The following is a 14,788-nucleotide window of genomic DNA, read 5'->3' as shown; positions in this document are numbered from 1 at the left end:
GGATGTTGTTACGTGCAGTTGTTTTATGCTTGGTGTTCAGGCAGTGTTTCTTATATGTTAGTGTGCGATCTAAGATGACACCATGATATTTAGGATGGAAACAGTGTTCGAGCTCATGGCCTTCCCAAGTAACTCAGTTTTTTCTTCGTGTACTCTGTGAATGCACACTAATGGAGAGGCTGCGCCTGCGCAGGTTCCAACGGAAACTCTTCCCAAGCTGAAGTTTAAATTTTGGCGGTAGCCCTCGGCGCCTGCTCTCCAGTTCCTTTTTTTCTGCCGCAAGGTTCACTTCGGATTCTCATGTCTACGACCCGCTTCAAACGCTGCACTCAGTGTGCCGCTAAGATTCCTGATTCCGACGGCCACGCCAAGTGCCTCTTCTGCCTCGGGGAGGCACATGTCGTCGGTACCTGCCGTTTCTGCCTAGCCCTGACGGCTCAGGCTAGGAAGAATAGAGCCGCGAGGCTCTACGAAAAATCGCTTGCCCCTGAGTCCGCTCCGTCGACATCGGGCGCGAAGCCGTCGCTCAACCCGAGATCGATGTTGGCTCCGGCAGCTAAAGCTCCCTCGGTCTCGTCCAGGGCGTCCAGGGCCTCCAAAACGGCTAAGCCCGCCAAACCGCCGTGCACACTCACCACGGCTACCATGTCGACACGTTCCGGTCGGGTCGGTCCCTCCTCGACGTCGAGCTCGGTGGCCTCCGTGTCCTCGGTTCGATCTCATCTCGGGTCCCCTCCGTCGACCTCTGCGATGAAGATCGCCTTTAAGAGGGCTCACGAAGAAGCTCGTCGGACCCAATCCGACTCAGCAATGGTCCCTCCGACGCCGGGAAAATCCCTGAGGGTTCCATCTAAACAACCGCTCGCAAAGAAGAGGGCGACCCAACGTTCTTCCTCTTCTGCTTCCTCCAAGATCGACGCCCCTTCTTCGGCGACTTCTTCTAGAAAATCTTCTCCGATCGCTCCCGCTCAGCGGCCTCGTCAACCTTCTCCTCTGCAACTTTCTGATGGCAAGTTGCAGGACTCACCCCACCACTCCACCCAGACAGTGGTCAGGGTGCCATCTCCTCGACCTGCTGCCTCACATCGCCCGTCTCGACAACAGCTTTTTCCCCCGACCTCGACACCGGAGCGGGGAAGACAAACCACCCGCCTGGCTCGAGCGGCCCAGGCCTCGGCCTCCAAAGAAACTCGGCCACAGATTGCTCCTGCTCTTGAGGCTTTGCCACCACCAGAGACTGTGTTGTCATCTCCCCCTCAGTCCCCCCAAGGGGCTGAGGACGATGAGATTGATATCGATCGCCCCGATTCCGCTCTCTCGGCCTCAGTGGTATCTCTAGACCTTGATCTCTCTCCTCCTCATGATGCGTATGAGGTGGACCCTCCCTCGCCTACCGACAACATTCGGGCTTTTTCCGAACAGATGATTAGAATGGCTGATGCCCTGGGTCTAGAAATCAAGCAAACTTCCAAGGCGGTGTCTGACCCGGTTTTCAAACGGGTCCAAGCCCAAGCCCCTCCAGCCACGCTGTTACCGTTTTTGCCTTACCTTCTGGATGTTATCCAATCATCCTGGAAGACTCCTTCCTCGATTCCTCCTACCTCAAAGAGAATCGAATCATGGTATCGTACGGATGACGACACCTTAGAATGGCTTAAACACCATCCCGACCCAAATTCCATGGTCGTTAAAGCTTCTCAAACTTCCGGTCGTGAATCCACTACCCCTGCAGATAGGGAGGGCAAGAGATTTGATGCGGTCGGTCGGAAGCTCTATTCCGGGGCCCTTCTACTTTGTAGAATGGCGAACTATGGGGCCTGTATGGGTGCATACCAGCAGATCCTTTGGGAGAAAGCACAGCCCTTCTTCTCTAAGTTGTCTGACGAAGACCGGTCGGTTATGTCCACCCTCCAGCAAGAAGCCGACTCGTTAGCACATCATCAAATTCAGATGGCTAAGCATACAGGCGACACGGCCGGCAAGATGATCGCCCACGCCATTGCTATTCGTCGCCACGCCTGGCTGAGGTCGTCTGGTTTGTCTTCCTCCTCCAGACAAGTCATCGAGGACCTCCCCTTCGACGCCGTGGGTCTCTTTAATTCTGGCACTGACGACAAGCTCAAAACCAACCATGATTTTAAAGTTCTGGCCACTAAGTGTGGTGACCAGCCCCAAACACACCGCACCAAGTGGTTTCCTCAGCGTTTTCGGCGTTTCCCGCCTCCTTCTTACCGCCATCAATCCTTCAGGCGTCCCTCGGTATCGAACAACCAGAACCGCCAACAACCTCGCCGAGCTGCTCAGCCGCAAAGACAACGCGGCCGAACCACCCCCACCACTGGTCAGCCTCATCGGCGTACCTGACGCCATCTCTCTCTCCCGGGACTCTTTCTACGGTATCGATGCAGTTCTCACTCCTCTGCACCCCTCTCCTCTACCAAATCAACCTCACGGTCTCTTTTTAGACCGCCTGGCTCCCTTCTTTCACCGGTGGAAATCTATCACTTCAGATGCCTGGGTTCTCAAAATTGTTCAAGAAGGCTATGCCTTAGAGTTCGAGGAGCTCCCGCCCACGGGACAGGTTCTTCTCTCCAACCCTTCTCGGGAAATTCTTGCCGAAATCGACACCCTCCTCGCCAAAGGGGCTATTCGGCCTTCTCCATCGGTACGGGACCCTCAAAGCTTCTTCTCCAGATACTTCACGGTCCCGAAGAGGGGCGGGGGCCTCCGCTCCATTCTGGACTTACGTATGTTCAATACCTTCATACGTCCGACCAAGTTCAGGATGGTGTCCATCGCCTCCATCCTCCCGATGCTTCAACGCGGGGACTACTTCGTGTCTATAGACCTACGAGATGCTTATTTCCACGTAGCGATTCAAGAAACCCACAGGCGCTTCCTCTGTTTCAAAGTTCTCGACCAAACCTACCAGTTCACCGTTTTACCCTTTGGCCTCGTTACGGCCCCAAGGGTCTTTACCAAGGTTGTCGCTGTCGTGGCTGCCCACCTCCGGCTCCAGGGGATCACAGTCTTCCCTTATCTAGACGACTGGCTTCTGGTCGAATCCGATCCTGCCCTCCTCCGACGTCACGTCGACTACACCCTCTCTCTTCTAGAATCTCTCGGTCTCCAGCTAAACCCCGACAAATCTCACCTCACTCCGTCGAACAAAATCCGCTTCATCGGCGCCCTGTTCGACTCAATCTCTCAGACTGTCTCTCTCCCGCTCGACAGATTTCTAGCCCTTCGCCAACAAATTACCTTTTGCGAGACCCATCGGAGGGTTCGGGCTCGGTCCATCCAAGTATTACTGGGCCACATGGCCTCCACAGTCCTCACGACCCCGTTTGCCAGGCTCCATCTTCGGACTCTGCAGAGATGGTTTATAGACGTTTTCAAGCCATTTCGCCACCCCAACTCGAGGTTTCTCTCCGTCCCGCTCCACGTTCGTCGGTCGCTTCATTGGTGGAAGTCCCTCTCCAACGTCTGCAAGGGTCTTCCGTTCCACCCGATTCCTCCCTCGACCACCATAACCACGGACTCATCCAATTTCGGCTGGGGAGCCCACATGAGCGGTCTTACTGTTCAAGGCCTCTGGTCTCCTTCCGAGAAGGCCAACCACATAAACTTTCTGGAACTCCTTGCCATCTTCAAGGCTCTGAAAGCTTTCTCCCGCCTGATCTCCCAAAAGTCTGTCCTCGTCCAATCAGACAACACAGTAGCAGTCTTCTACATCAACAAACAGGGCGGCACGGGTTCAAGGAACTGATGCTTCTCTCCTCCCAGCTGTGGTACTGGTGCATAACCCGCAACATCCAAGTCTCGGCGATTCACCTTCCCGGGATCCAAAACAATTTAGCAGATGCCCTCAGCAGGATGACGACCTCCTCCCACGAGTGGATGCTCGATCCCGAGACTCTTCTTTCTCTCTTTCACAAATGGGGTTTTCCCACTCTGGACCTCTTCGCTTCTCCCCAGAACGCTCAGTTGCCTCGGTACGGGGCAAGACTTCCCCCGTCCTCCTTTCCAGGCTGCCTGGGAGACGCCTTCCTTCTCGACTGGTCATCGGAACCGATCTACCTCTTTCCGCCCTTTCCTCTCATTCCAAAGGTTCTGCAGAAACTCCGGTCGATACCGACGTCGGCGATCCTGATAGCCCCAGCCTGGCCTCGCCAACCCTGGTTCCCGGCTCTTCTTCATCTCTCCAGAGCGACCTTCTTCACTCTGCCTCTCCTGCCACACCTCTTGTCCAGAGAGAACGGCCAGATCCTGCACCCGGATCTCCCCTCTCTACATCTCACTGCTTGGAGGATTCTCGCCTGACCTCCCTCCCGCAGAACCTGCAGGAGGTCCTCCGCGCAGCTCACAAGCCGGCTACAACCAGATCATACACTTATAAAGTCTCTCGCTTCCGCTCTTTTCTTCGTTCCCGGGGAATTGCTGCCTTCCCAACCTCGATACCGATAGTGCTGGACTTTCTTATGTCTCTTGCAGACCAAAAGCTTTCTCTTGCTTCTATGAAATCTTACTTGGCCGCTCTATCCTGGTGTTTCCAACAACATGGTAGACCATCTCTATTCTCTGATCACCTGGTCAAAACCTTCTTAAAGGGTTACAATAATATCTGCCCGCCGTCTCAGCCTCCTACGCCGGGATGGAACCTCGAACTCGTGCTTTCCCAGCTCACTGCCTCCCCTTTCGAACCTTTGGCTTCGACCGACCTACGTCTACTTTCGTGGAAAGTTGCCTTCCTGGTGGCCATAACTTCGGCGCGCAGACCTTCCGAGCTGGCGGCCCTTAGGGTTGATGAACCTTACCTCCGCTTTCATCATGACCGTGCTGTTCTCCGCCCGGACATCACCTTCCTCCCCAAGGTGGTCTCAGCCTTTCACCTTAACCAGGACATTGTCCTGCCCGCCTTTTTTCCAAACCCCTCCTCTCCCCTCGAACGGAGACTGCACCTCCTCGACGTGCGTAGGGCACTCCTCTTCTATCGGGACCGTACTAAAGACATTCGAAAGACTCCAAAACTTTTTGTGGCCCACGCTCCAGATAAACTGGGCAATCCCGTTTCTTCACAAAGACTATCTCATTGGATTGCTCAGGCTATTGAACTGGCCTACGAACTGGCCAAGCGTCCACCCCCTCCGTCAGTTCGCCCGCGTTCGACGAGAGGCCTCTCCACGTCGACTGCCTTTCTAAGAGGCATCCCCCTGGACTCTATTTGTAGGGCAGCGATCTGGTCCAACCCCCTTACGTTTGTGTCTCACTACAGGGTAGACCAGAAGACCTTAAAGGACTCCGCCTTTGCTAGGTCAGTTTTATCATCCTGTTTGTCCTGAAAGTCTCTTCTTCATATACTCCTCCTCTATGGATGTTTTTCATGCGACCATCCTCTTGTCTCCTGCTCAGTTCACGTTTGCACTGTTCTCTTAGACAATTGTGCCTTATTTGCTATTGCCTTCCTCCTTCGGGGAATGATGCACCATACTTGCACATGGTTTCTTAAATTGTTTATATCGTGTCTCACCGACTTGCTCTCGGTGTTATGCGCGTGCTTATGCGATACTTCAATGGGCCCTTCGGGCTATGTTATTGGTGTCTAATAAACATATGTTTGGACATTATCTCGTTGTCAGGGTTTGCTTTGGCCCGCCTCCGAGACCTAAGCGTGCTAGTCTCCATTAGTGTGCATTCACAGAGTACACGAAGAAAAAGGACAGGTTGCTTACCTGTAACCATGTTTCTTCGAGTGTACTCTGTGAATTCACACAAGCCCACCCTTCCTTCCCCTCTGGCAAACCCTCTTCCTTCCTCGTTGCCTTAGCGGCGTAGGAACTGGAGAGCAGGCGCCGAGGGCTGCCTTATATGCCCTCCGGGGACGGAGGGGCGTGGCTACCGCCAAAATTTAAACTTCAGCTTGGGAAGAGTTTCCGTTGGAACCTGCGCAGGCGCAGCCTCTCCATTAGTGTGAATTCACAGAGTACACTCGAAGAAACATGGTTACAGGTAAGCAACCTGTCCTTCCTGTTGGCTTCAAGGTTACGTAGGTGGAAAGCACACACTTGTGTCTTGGCAGGGTTAGGTTTCAGGTGGTTATCTTTGTAGTAGCTGGTGAGATCTTTCAAGTGAGTTGGTTTTTTGATTGCCTTCCTTTGAACATCACCTTCTGTAGTTGGTTTTCCTTGATGGCATCCCATTGAAGAGTTAACCAGGCCTGGCCTTTCTCAGCTTCCGAGATCAGGCAGAATTTAGAGCACACATGTCAATCGTAAATCCCTGCAAGGCTTTCAATGTCAGGGCAACATAGTTACATTTATATAGTGTTACAATTCTGTTATGTGATTTCGTCTCTGCTAAAATCTCAGGTTTAGGACCCAGAGTGCCAAGCTTCCAAAGGACCAGATCAGACATGAACGGGATGAAGAAAAAAATCAGAGACTTTATTCTCAATGGCCAGAGAGGATGTCAGCAGAGACAGCACTCCCAAAAGCTGATATACTGCAATTGTGAATACATAGGCATATTTATTGCATTTGGACATCTATTCAACTCTACTGCACTGGCTCCTGATTGGCTCAGAAAATGTCTGGCTAGGATATAATCTCTTAGTGTTCCAGGGCTCCATCCAACATCATTGCTGGTTGGACTTCACTGTGATGGGAAACTTTAATAAACAGTCATTTGGACTTCTTGAAGAGTGTGTCCATGTATTGATCTGTCCATGAGAGGGGCATGACCAGAAAGGAATGTGGTGGGGTAAAATGACTTAATATTCCAGCTCCAGTTGCAACAATGATATTAGTCCAGATAAACAAAGGGTGCTTACTGTGATGGCCATCTCAGTGGGTGTCATGAGAGTGATTCTAGTTTGGGGGCATGGAAGAGGAATCATTCCCAGAGATAACCCAGATCATATCTGATGAAACATGTAAAGGACCTAGTGTTACCCTTCTGATGGGACAGCACATCCATCAGAAGGACAACACCACGATGTTCAAAATACATGTGTTATAAATGTGCTTTGATTCTTAGCACAAAAATACAAAAGTTTATCTTTTTAATTTTATCTAGTAATTTGCCACTCTGTCCCAAATATTCAAGTTATCATATATATATTTGGGGGGGGGGGGGAGGTTAATGTCCTATAATTTAATGAGAGAAATTTCACAATAGAAGTTAGACATACTTTGACCCAGTTAATCAGAGTTTGTGACTGAAGGGTTTGTGTGAGTCATCAGGATGACTGGACATCACAATTAAACAGTAACGTCATTAATTTAGACATTTAATCCCTCCAACCATCATTGTTGGCAATGGGGCAACCTCTAAAAAGCAGCTTTTTAAAAACATTGTTACAAATCCATAAAGATGATGATGTTGTAATTTATGCATTTATACCCTTCATTTTTCCCAAGATTGGTATTTAAGAGGACTTACAACATAAAATGATTATATTGTAGTTTAAAACGCACAGTCAACATTAAAATAGAATTCAATTATTGACAATATTACACTTAAAATATACACTTAAGAGAATGAAAAGTTATTAGAAAAATAGTGCAGTTTAAAATAAAACATCACCCTCCTAAAAGCCTTTTCTTCATTCTAAAAGCCTTTTAGAAGGAGAGAGAGAGAAGGAAAAGAAGGAGTAGGAGCACAGGAAGGGAGGGAGGGAGAGTTGCCATCACCTTTACGTGCTGATGAAAGAACAGCATGGAGGGACCCATTCTCTCATTCCTAGGTAGAAGGTTGCAGAGTGTAGGTGTTTTTTGGATATTGGAATATCTGTATGTGTACATATTAGGGTTGTGTGTTTGGTTTGGAATTTCTTTGAATGCACATCTAATTCAGAAGTTTAGCACTTTTGAAGTGAGTTTCGACCCACCTGCTCCCTGCCCCCCTAATATTAAGAATTTGAATCAAAAGGAGCCATCGATTCTTAAGTCTTGGATGTCTTCGGATGTAGCGGGGCCGGGCTGTGGCGTAGGCTGGTGATCAGCCTGCTGCAATAAATCACTCTGACCATGAGGTCATGAGTTCGAGGCCAGCCCGTGGCAGGGTGAGCACATGTCAATTAAAAAAAAATAGCCCCTGCTCGTTGCTGACCTAGCAACCCGAAAGACAGTTGCATCTATCAAGTAGGAAATAAGGTACCACTTATAAAGTGGGGAGGCAAATTTAACTAATTTACGATGTTGGAATTAGGAAGTGCCATCACAGTGGATGATGAAGCAGCTCCTCCCCCCTGTGGCCAGAATCGAACATCCCCTCAGGAGAAGGTTAAATTGCCTCTGTGTCTGTCTCTGTCTCTGTCTCGGTTCTATGTGTATATGGGCATTGAATGTTTGCCCTATATGTATATAATGTGATCTGCCCTGAGTCCCCTTCGGGGTGAGAATGGCAGAATATAAATACTGTAAATAAATAAATAGCTGTGACCAAGCCCTGCTGAGAGGTGAAGCCAAACCTGTTGGCATGCCTTTCAGCCAATCAGGCTGACGGGAGGGGGAGGGGGAGGGGGAGGGGGAGGCAGAGATTGCTCTTGTAGTCTTTAAAAAATGTTGTTTTAAAAAACTTTGAAAATTCCCAAAAAATTGATGAGTGAAATTTTATGAAACTTGATAGGCAAAGAGTGATAAATGTGTTCTACCATTGTAGCAAGTTTCACCCCAATAGCTTTAAAAATGCGGGAGATAGGAGCCCCTGAATTTTTCCCATTTATAGTAATTTAATGGGGAGGAGAAGCCACATGCCTGCATTATACTACATTTCCCAGAATGCATTGGGCTGGAGCAGCAAGCTGTGGTGTTGAGAGACAGTCTAATTATTATAATACTATATATATAAAATCATGGAATCTGCAAAGAGGACAGTAAGTGTATAAATCTGTGCTAAGTTGTGTGGTTGTGTGTCAATAGGGGAAGCATATTAATTGGATATCAGGAGAGTGCCTTTCTGCTTGGAAGAAGGGGGGTCAGTCTGGATGTCCCTTCATGGTGTCTGTCCTATGAATTCTGTTCCTGTTGTATGTATGTCTATGTGTTAAATTTTTTGATACGGCCGATGGACTAATCAATAAAATGTGATTGGTTGTTCCTGGGTTATAAAAGTTTATCTTTTTAATTTTATCTAGTAATTTGCCACTCTGTCCCAAATATTCAAGTTATCATATATATATTTGGGGGGGGGGGGAGGTTAATGTCCTATAATTTAATGAGAGAAATTTCACAATAGAAGTTAGACATACTTTGACCCAGTTAATCAGAGTTTGTGACTGAAGGGTTTGTGTGAGTCATCAGGATGACTGGACATCACAATTAAACAGTAACGTCATTAATTTAGACATTTAATCCCTCCAACCATCATTGTTGGCAATGGGGCAACCTCTAAAAAGCAGCTTTTTAAAAACATTGTTACAAATCCATAAAGATGATGATGTTGTAATTTATGCATTTATACCCTTCATTTTTCCCAAGATTGGTATTTAAGAGGACTTACAACATAAAATGATTATATTGTAGTTTAAAACGCACAGTCAACATTAAAATAGAATTCAATTATTGACAATATTACACTTAAAATATACACTTAAGAGAATGAAAAGTTATTAGAAAAATAGTGCAGTTTAAAAGAAAACATCACCCTCCTAAAAGCCTTTTCTTCATTCTAAAAGCCTTTTAGAAGGAGAGAGAGAGAAGGAAAAGAAGGAGTAGGAGCACAGGAAGGGAGGGAGGGAGAGTTGCCATCACCTTTACGTGCTGATGAAAGAACAGCATGGAGGGACCCATTCTCTCATTCCTAGGTAGAAGGTTGCAGAGTGTAGGTGTTTTTTGGATATTGGAATATCTGTATGTGTACATATTAGGGTTGTGTGTTTGGTTTGGAATTTCTTTGAATGCACATCTAATTCAGAAGTTTAGCACTTTTGAAGTGAGTTTCGACCCACCTGCTCCCTGCCCCCCTAATATTAAGAATTTGAATCAAAAGGAGCCATCGATTCTTAAGTCTTGGATGTCTTCGGATGTAGCGGGGCCGGGCTGTGGCGTAGGCTGGTGATCAGCCTGCTGCAATAAATCACTCTGACCATGAGGTCATGAGTTCGAGGCCAGCCCGTGGCAGGGTGAGCACATGTCAATTAAAAAAAAATAGCCCCTGCTCGTTGCTGACCTAGCAACCCGAAAGACAGTTGCATCTATCAAGTAGGAAATAAGGTACCACTTATAAAGTGGGGAGGCAAATTTAACTAATTTACGATGTTGGAATTAGGAAGTGCCATCACAGTGGATGATGAAGCAGCTCCTCCCCCCTGTGGCCAGAATCGAACATCCCCTCAGGAGAAGGTTAAATTGCCTCTGTGTCTGTCTCTGTCTCTGTCTCGGTTCTATGTGTATATGGGCATTGAATGTTTGCCCTATATGTATATAATGTGATCTGCCCTGAGTCCCCTTCGGGGTGAGAATGGCAGAATATAAATACTGTAAATAAATAAATAGCTGTGACCAAGCCCTGCTGAGAGGTGAAGCCAAACCTGTTGGCATGCCTTTCAGCCAATCAGGCTGACGGGAGGGGGAGGGGGAGGGGGAGGGGGAGGCAGAGATTGCTCTTGTAGTCTTTAAAAAATGTTGTTTTAAAAAACTTTGAAAATTCCCAAAAAATTGATGAGTGAAATTTTATGAAACTTGATAGGCAAAGAGTGATAAATGTGTTCTACCATTGTAGCAAGTTTCACCCCAATAGCTTTAAAAATGCGGGAGATAGGAGCCCCTGAATTTTTCCCATTTATAGTAATTTAATGGGGAGGAGAAGCCACATGCCTGCATTATACTACATTTCCCAGAATGCATTGGGCTGGAGCAGCAAGCTGTGGTGTTGAGAGACAGTCTAATTATTATAATACTATATATATAAAATCATGGAATCTGCAAAGAGGACAGTAAGTGTATAAATCTGTGCTAAGTTGTGTGGTTGTGTGTCAATAGGGGAAGCATATTAATTGGATATCAGGAGAGTGCCTTTCTGCTTGGAAGAAGGGGGGTCAGTCTGGATGTCCCTTCATGGTGTCTGTCCTATGAATTCTGTTCCTGTTGTATGTATGTCTATGTGTTAAATTTTTTGATACGGCCGATGGACTAATCAATAAAATGTGATTGGTTGTTCCTGGGTTATAATTGGCAGTTTCTAATTGGTTCTGTCTTAAAAACATGGTGAAAGTTTATTACACTGCTAAAACTGTGTCTTTGTTCAAGGGACATCGTCCTATATATATTATATAGCACATTTTGCTCTATTGAATCTCCATCAATTTAATACAGTTTCTACCACAAAAACAAAGTTTATGGAGTAGAACAATGACTTTCAAAGTAAAAAAAAAACCCACACAATGAAATAGGAAACACCACTTTCAAACCAGGAACAGAGTTTCTCTATTATTAAAAAAGTGTTTGTTATAAAAACTTTGAAAATTCACAAAAATTCATGGATAAAGCCAAATGTTCTGAAATTTGGTGAGCTAACAGTGGTAAATGTGTTCTACCATTGTAGCAAGTTTCATCAGGATAGCTCAAAAATGAGGGAGCAGAAAGCCCCTCAGGTTTCCCCACTGACAGTAATGTTTTCCTTAATGTGCATGTGCAACCGCCATTAACGAGGTACTTAATGAAGATTTGGAATTTTCAGAAAGTTTTGAACTTTTTACCTCCAAAATTCGGAAATGACTTTAGAAGCGAAGCGCCAGCGTCTCCTACTTTCAAACTGAGTTTAGAACTTTTTTTTTGGTCGCACATGCCTAGTACATAATAAGATATCTAAGAGATGGTACCCAGGTCTAAGCACAACATTCATGTATGCTTCATATACATTTTACACGCGTAGCCTGATGGTAATTTTGCCAATATTTTTAACAATTTTGTGCATGAAACCAAGTTTATGTATATTGAACCATCAGAAAATGAATACATTGTCTCAGCTACCTATTTGGATAATTTTGAGTATTGGAGTATTTTGAATGCTCAGTCTGTACTCCGAAGCACAAAAAGGACAGACCTCAATACCTAGCAGCATAAATTTTGGATACTGCATTCTCCTTCTGTGTATGTGTGCGGTTTGTGAATACCTTGACCTATGCTTTTCAGGGATGCTGTTTCTCTCCCCAGTGCCATGGGCTTACTTTTGACAGTAACTTTGCTTTCTTTCCCCTTCCATCTTTCAATGCATTTGATTTTCAGCCGCCCAGTAGCAGCATTAAGGGTAATGGTGTCATGTGGAACAAGCCAGGCCTGACATTTCACCTGACATGTTCCAGACATACTAGCTGGTTGATTTGCACCGTACATTTTGCCTCCAGGTACGGATTCCCAGGTCCTACATCTTGGGCATATAAAGTTCACAGCAGGAAACAGGACTCTGGTTCTTTCACAGTCACTGCTTTTGAAGCATCATGTCCTGAATTTTAAATGTGGGCAACTAGAACTAACTTGACATGAGGTGAGTGTGTTTTGTCTTTGGGTATCTATCCACTGCAAAATGCAAAATGAGACATCTGCAGTACAAGCTGTGTGTTAGCAGTCAGAGAACTATCATTTACAGGCTGTGTTGGCTATGATGCACAGCAAATATTATGAATAGTAACTATGGAATAATGTTAGCGGTCATCTAGAGTGACATAGTCCACAGATTTGGGCTTAGCAGGATATGAAACAATCCAGATACATCTTAATCAGCGCCTAATGATGTTGAGATAATTGACAATTTCAGTGAAAACCAGCAGAGGGTGTAGTTGGCTTGCATTATGGAGCTGGACGATTAACAATTTCATATGTGAGCTTCAGTTTTGTGTGTGTGTGCGCGCGCGCGGGCGCGCGCGAGGGGGTGTTCATTCATTCATGTTGTTTTTGGTTTTCCTCTTCATACATAAAGACTCTGAATGTCTCAAGATCATAAGATCTTGTCAAAGTGTTGAGTTTCATATGCACACTCTTATCCTAAGTATTTTAGAAATGTCCCAAAGATTTCAATGGATCTTGTTGCAAGTAACAATGAATAGAACAAAAGACTTCAGTTTGGAACAACTAATATGGATAGTTCACACATTATTCTTATCAGTAGTTCACTCAAATTATTTTCAGATAGACCAAGATTGTTGCAAATGCGGGATAATGAAGCCAGATCTTCCAATAGTGGAAAGGAGTGGGTTTTTTTTTACACAAATACTGTGTTCTTTTCTACCTCTCCCCCCCCCTTTTTTTTTTTTGTGGCTTCTAAGCAATGCAACTGTATAACAGTTTGATCCCCGACTCTTCATTCTTTTCCTTGAAATCACAAAAGTGTGAGTACCTACCTTCTTCAAAGTCATGAGGATGGCATGTATTTCTCAGTTACAGTGACCAGATCATGTATCAGTTGCAGTGGATCATGCATCACGGATTTCACCATGGCATGGAGAGAGCAGGCTGGGCTGGCTCATTTGTAGTTGGAAGGGATGAAGATGCCTCCAGGAGGAAATTTCCAACAGTGTTTGTGCTATCAAACCCAAACAGAACAGAATATTATACAGTCAACCCTCTGCATCCACAGGTTCTGCACCCAGTGATTCAACCAATCGTGGCTTAAAAATAATTGGAAAAAGAAATTCCAAAAAGGAACCTAGCTTTTGTTGAGTGCCAAGCACTACGTAGCGCAGGGGTCCCCAAACTTTTTAAACAGGGGGCCAGTTCACGATCCTTCGGACCGCTGAAAGGCCAGACTATAGTTGGCCACCGAGCAATAATAATTAATATAAATGCTGTAAATAAATAAATAAATAAAAAACCCACTTCTGCCTTTGTGCACCAAAAGCACAAGCAAAGCACCCCTGACAGATGGCCACCCAGCCTCAATGTTAATAATAATAATAATAATAATAATAATAATAATAATAATAATAATAATCTGGAACACAACACACCAGACATCACAGTTGTGGAAAAGAAAAAGGTTTGGATCATTGATGTTGCCATCCCAGGTGACAGTTGCATTGACAAAAAACAAAAGGAAAAACTCAGCCACTATCAGGACCTCAAGATTGAACTTCAAAGATTCTGTCAGAAACTAGTGCAGGTGGTCCCGGTGGTGATCGGCGCATTGGGTGCCATGCCAAAAGATTTCAGCCAGCATTTGGAAACAATAGACATTAACAAAATCACGATCTGCCAACTGCAAAAGGCCACCCTACTGGGATCTGCGCACATCATCCAAAAATACATCACACAGTCCTAGACACTTGGGAAGTGTTCGACTTGTGGTTTTGTGAAACGAAATCCAGCATATCTATCTTGTTTACTGTGTCGTAATAAAATAATAATAAAGAGGGTTGGAAGAGACCCCTTGGGCCATTTAGTCCAACCCCCTTTTGCTTTGTTCACCAAAGCACAAGCAAAGCACCCCTGACAGATGGCCACCCAGCCTCAATGTTAATAATAATAATAATAATAATAATAATAATAATAATAATAATAATAATAATAATAAAGAGGGTTGGAAGAGACCCCTTGGGCCATTTAGTCCAACCCCCTTCTGCCTTTGTGCACCAAAAGCACAAGCAAAGCACCCCTGACAGATGGCCACCCAGCCTCAATGTTAATAATAATAGACAAAATTATGATCTGCCAGCTGCAAAAGGCCACCCTGCTGGGATCTGCGCGCATCATCCGAAAATACATCACACAGTCCTAGACACTTGGGAAGTGTTCGACTTGTGATTTTGTGAAACAAAATCCAGCATATCTATCTTGTTTGCTGTGTCATAATA

Source organism: Anolis carolinensis, chromosome 2, assembly GCF_035594765.1.
Source record: "Anolis carolinensis isolate JA03-04 chromosome 2, rAnoCar3.1.pri, whole genome shotgun sequence".
Classification (NCBI taxonomy): domain Eukaryota; kingdom Metazoa; phylum Chordata; class Lepidosauria; order Squamata; family Dactyloidae; genus Anolis; species Anolis carolinensis.
Note: the sequence above shows the minus strand (reverse complement) of the source record.